A 6092-nucleotide genomic window follows, 5' to 3' on the forward strand; every position below is an offset into this window, starting at 1 on the left:
TTTCTCAAAAACTATTGGCAACTGTAGGAATGGTATTTTAATGTTGTGAGAACATTGTGAAAGCTCACACTCTTTTCCGTTCTAAAGATTCACCATCATTCACTCCAATGATAAATGGTTGTTAAGAAAGATACAAACAAAGCAAGCCCTTGGAGTTAATTCTTTAAGCTACACATTGTGTTCTTTGAGTTTGAGAGAAAAGCAACAGTTGGTAGATGCCAGCATTGCAAACAAAGTGAAGTGTTTGTCCAGTGACCCAGTACAAGGTTCTTACTTCAGGAAGAACCCTCAGCTCCCTTCAGAAAGCTAGGACAACTGAATACACACATGTTAATGGCCAAGTTTGGCTTATTTCTGTGTGCTTTCCGCTAGCACATACTTTTTTTTTCTGGAAATGCATAAAAATCTCAACAAACCAACAACCTTGGCTTTCTCCACATTTTGAGCATAACCTCTGAGCTTTGTGATACTGCTACAGACAAATCTCTGCCTGGAAGGTCTTCCAAGGACAATGTTAATTGCCTTTCAAAGTCTTTAAGTGCCAACCAGAGCAATCCTACAAAGACCACATGCGTGGATTTGTCAGCCACCTTCTCCTTTTTTATCAGCCTACAGACCGACAAACCATCCTCGGTGAGATCATGTGGTATGCCTGTACCCTAAGAATTGGAGGAGAAATTAAAAGGGCACCTTAATGACTACTTAAGAAAATTAGATGGTGGTTTGCTAACAGTGAGATGCCTTTTCATTCAGACCAGTATTCTGCTACTGCCAGTACACATGGAGGTCTTCTCTTTATTTTACAGACCTCCTACATATTATGGGCATCAAATTGTACTGTATCATTTTTCTATACACATTTGAAATGTACTATACGTCTTTTCTCTGAGGTTAAATGACTTTTGAATAAAATTACTTGTACTAAATAACAGCCTACTTCTAGTAAACATAAATTTCCAGTTTTGTTTCTCTTTATGGAGAGTAGGCTACCCAAAAAGATTTGAGGATGCTGCTACAGAGCAATTGATAACAGGGACATTCATCAACTCAGGCAGTGTGCTAAGCTGGGATGTGGATCTGGAGGTGAGGCATTAAAGACACTCCTAAGCTCTTGCTTCTTCTGAACTGTACTGACAGTTTGTCTCTACTTCTCATTTGCTTTTAACAGTGGTGGGGTCAGAATTTTACTAGGGTGTGTCTTGTTAAATGCACTGCAAGGATAATGTAGATAAGCCTCCTCAAGTGCTACATCTCAGTGATCTGTTTAGTCACTAAAGGATCCCATATTCTATATAAGACTGCTTAGATCAAGTATGTAGTGAACAGCTTCCAGAGCAGTCTAGAGATTGTAAACCAGCATTAGCAGAACTGACTTGGGGATGAATTTGGAATGGGAGTGAGATTGAATTTATTGACATAAGGCTGTATGTTTGGCAACATGGGCTTCCTTTCCTATGTACAATAGGAACAACTGTTTATACTTAGAAAATATCAACACTCACTGAGAACACATTTTAACTGCTGTTACTTAGCTAGTGTTAAGAAATTCCTGAGAACACTTTAAAATGTAAAAATAACAGGCTTACACATGCTAATCTGTGGAAGGGAAGGCTGGGATACAGAGAAAGCCAAATTCTGGGCAGCTGTGGAGAGGAGTAGCTTTGCTGGAATGCTGTTAGCTCTGGCAAGAGAGAGGATGAGCTGTGAGCAGGACTGGGACCAGGTATTCTCTAGAAACTACTCTTCATTCTTTCTCAGTCTGTGCATAAGCAAAGAAAACCTAGATTTATCATTTAAAGATAATTTCTTACTTTAGGCTCTCTGCTTCTCTAAATGTGTCTTTAGGCCCAGTCTTGATTTATATAAACTTAATATTACTACGCAATACTTATTTAAAGAATTCTCAATATGTTTCAGTCTTCACCTTTTTAAATGAAATCTACTTCATATAGAAAGTCTAACTACTTGCTACTTAGATTTCCAAATTAGGCCTTTAAGTGCTGTGATTTTCAGTATATATTATGCAGTGCAATGTACATTGGCAACAATTCATACCAAGAAAAGGAAATAATATATTAATAAATTCATATTAAGAAAAGCTGAAAAGGAAGTCTTAACAAAAGCTGATTACTAACCACGTGACATGCATTTTATTACATGTCTAAATGCTATACATAGGAAAAAGATTCAAATGTTTGTTATCATATTTCTAGGTAAGGAAATCTTTTGTATTTACTATGTTTTACTACTATGTCAGGAAAAGAAAAAAAACAACAAAAATTCAAGAATATATAGAACACATTTTGCTATTACAAATCAGAAATGGTACTGTCAGAGTTTAGACAGCATGCAACATTAGCAAATAAATTTATTGCATTTATTTTATTATTCATCAATTTATCAATTTATTCCTAATTGGAACTGATAAATAGAAGTTACATTTATAGGGAAAAATGCAGGACCCCAACTGTCAGTGAGTAGTATGCAAAGTGAGACGCACTTCTCCTTGGCAGATCTTTGCAGCAGCTCAGTGATAACCTGGCTTGTTTTATCATGCAGGTGATTAATGCTGCAGAAGGCAATCAAGTGAGCCTATTTAAATCTTCTCCAGTAATAAAAATATGTTTCTATTTAATTGTGTTACCCACACTGCAGTAATTATTCTGTGTTCTTGATGTGAAGACAGAGAAACAGTAGTAGTGAAAATATTTTTTCTAACATGTATGAAATAGCTTACATGGAAGTCATATGAAGGACACCTGAGGCACTGTGCCCAGAAGAAACATCTTCTCCCTGGTGTGGCAGAGTAGCACCAAGTCTCTTTCACCAGCTAAACCTCCGTGATACCTACTGAGTTAGTGGATAGAACAGCTCTATACGTAGGTCCACAGGACTGAATGAAAAGGGCTGAGTGCTGCTGGCAGTAAATCATCTGACTGTGGAAAGTCTTGTGCACTGCAGGCAGATTGGTGTTTGCTTGGAAGGGGAAGGCCTGCTTTTGGCATTTTCAGTTTTTGTATATTTGATGTTTGAGAAGAACATAGTGCTCTAGCTATAGTCCAGCTGATCATATTCCCACGGGTAAGGGGAAGAAGAAAATCATAAATCATTTTCAGTCTCTACGTTTCAAAAGACTTACTCTTTTTCTGATGCCATGATTACATATTGCAGATATTGTGAGCAGATTAGCTTTTGGCTATTAGCATACACATGTACACAGATCTGTCTGCCTTGAGCCCAGCAGTGCATCCCTTGCAGCTCAGCAGCCTCTTAGCATGAGCAGACCTTGGAGAATGAGACCTTCAGGCTTTAACATAGTTGAAAATGGGACAGGTTGTGTGGATGGTCTTTCTCCAGGAAAAAACAAATAAACAAACAACAATACAACTTAACTGAACAAAACGTTTTTTGCTTTTTTTTTTTTTTTTCTTTTTAAATAACTCCTCAGCTCCCTGGATTATGAGTTTTTCCAGAAGGTTAATAACAAAGGCTATGCCTTCTTGGAAAACTGAAGTTTACGCTGCTATCCACTGTCAAATGCAGCCATTGAAATAATGAATGAGGTTCACTTCCTCAGAATGTGTAAATGTCCTGACTCAGAGTTAAGCTGTCAACAGCTGAAAGACAGTCCCATTGACATGTACCTGGCAATAGTTACTCAGGTTTATTTTTTCCTGGAAAGCTGTTTTGGGCGACAGAGTGGCGTCCGGGTTTCCCAAGTTGTTGTGCTGACAAACTGCAGCGGTGGTAAAGGCAGGGAGTCTGACAAAATCTCATTAATCATTTTAAATTAAATCCAACATTCCTCTCCTACACTGCCAAGAAGAAAGCTAACTTTTACAAATGAATACCCTCTATGAAAAGAACCAATATCCTGACCGTATTGCTTTCAGACAAATATTCCCAATTTCTGTCATGTGCACAATAGGTATTATTTTTAAACTTTAAAATAATGAGCTTGTTGGATGGCTAGAAAACAGAGAAGTGCTTTTTGCATGCTTTCTGTAATGGATGTTATGTGTGAATATCTCTGATAATTAGACTGGCTTCATTTTTTCAATGAATTGCAGCTTTTTGCTTTTCAATAACAAATACAGAAAAAAGAAAGTTGCTTCTTGATGGAATAAAATTGCACAGAGGGAATGGAAGTGTTCTGTTAAATATTTTATAATCTAAGCAACCTTTGAGAAGAAATAGATGAATAAGAAAGAAAAATTGCAGATTCATGAAGACCTCTATCAACAAAAGCACTGAAGTGATGAAGGAGCAATATGGTCCCCGCAGCCTTTTACATATACATTCATTTGTATAACTAATGCTAGCTATCTGGTTATGGTGTAACTATAAACGCTATATGTTGTCTTAACATCTGATAAATAATATGAAAAGATCACATAAAATTTGATCTTACTAAAATCACTATTATATGTAGGTTATAACAGATTGTATATTATTTCTCTTTAAGACAAAACAAAACCATAATGTGCCTATGGGAGACACAGGAAAACCCCTAGTCTGTCCTTTGTCCATTTTAATAGCTTTAGAGATTAGTGATAGATTTTACAATGGCAGAGGACGAATCATCTACCCTAATGTTTATTACTCTCAGCATTTACATGAAAAATGTGAAAAGAAAGAATAACCCTTATCTTAAATTCTCATTTGTGATACAATACAAGGCAAGTAAATTTGACTTTTCTAAACAATTAACATCATTATTTTAACATGAGAAAGTTACTGCACTTCAATCTTTGCTTAAGTACTAAAAATAATTTAATACTTATTTTGAGAAAATAGAATTAGAAAAATATCAGATTGCACAGCCTTTCACAGAGAACAAAAGTACTGCCACTTCAAAAAAGAACTATTCCTTCTCTTAAGGCTTATGCAATAGATGTTACTAAATTCCGGTATACTGCAGAGGAAATAGTCACATCTATTTGCCCATCTATTTGAAGTTTATTTTTCTAAATCTTTATTTTGAAGCTGTTTTAAATATATTATTTTCCAGTGTAGATTCCTAACACTAGAGGGAATAGGAAGGAGAGGTTGAAGAGAACAAATTTAATTTATTTTTCCCTAGTGAGAATTTCTTGCCCACTTCAAAACTGACAAAATTGTCTCTAGCCTACAACAATTTGGGCTCTCATTTGCTGAACAAGCTTTGTTTTATTTTGAGTAGTCAAACCAGTATAAATCAGTTTGGAGGGTGAGTGGAAACTATTCGAGTTTTAGAAACATGAGAAAACATAGAATGTCAGAAACTGATTATAACTAAGCCACATGAATATGCAATATACATCCTATTCTTTAAACAAATGAAGTCTCAGAATTTAATTCAGCCAAAAATGAGCTGTATAGTGTGACATTTGACATGGACTATGGTATATTACTTTCCTCTACATGAACAAAGAACAGTTGTCCTTTTGTCACTATACTAAACTATACTAAACTATACTAAAGTCAGCAAAATTTTAGAAATGACCATTCAGAATACAAGTTTGGTATCCTAAGAGCAGAATAGCTAGAATTTGTAAGAGGATGGGCTGCAGCCTCTTCCTTCAGAATGAAGTTATCCCATAGTTTCCTGAGGAACGCAGAGTACTGGTACAAGCTGGTAAGATGCATGGCCAAAACTCAAAGGACATGCAGTAGTGGAATCACACAGTACCTTGGGAGCATGATCATGCTCATGTAACTAGATCTGGGATCCTCTACCTAAATCTTCCAAAATGCTTGATCAAGTGACTATCGTCACAGCACACCAATGAACAGATTTAGTAACACCTGGATCAATGAAGTATCTATCACTATTTTCTTTTAAAACATACATGGAGAAAGTAGCAGTGCACTGAAAAAGAAATTGCCCAAAACTTCCATTATAGAGTACTTATGGAGCATGAGTAAGATAACTTTATGTTTGCCATTGGTGATATGCTTAATTTTTACATGCACCCTCCCATCCCTTTTAAAACAAAGCAGAAAACTGTCTAACTTTATGAAAAGTTGTGATCCTTAAAAATGAAAAAATTGCTTATCTACCACTGTACAGAATGACTCAAACCTCAAAAGAAAAAAGAACAGATGAAATG

Source organism: Lagopus leucura, unplaced genomic scaffold (assembly GCF_019238085.1).
Source record: "Lagopus leucura isolate 7727_CA_CO unplaced genomic scaffold, USGS_WTPT01 Super-Scaffold_100004, whole genome shotgun sequence".
Classification (NCBI taxonomy): Eukaryota; Metazoa; Chordata; class Aves; order Galliformes; family Phasianidae; genus Lagopus; species Lagopus leucura.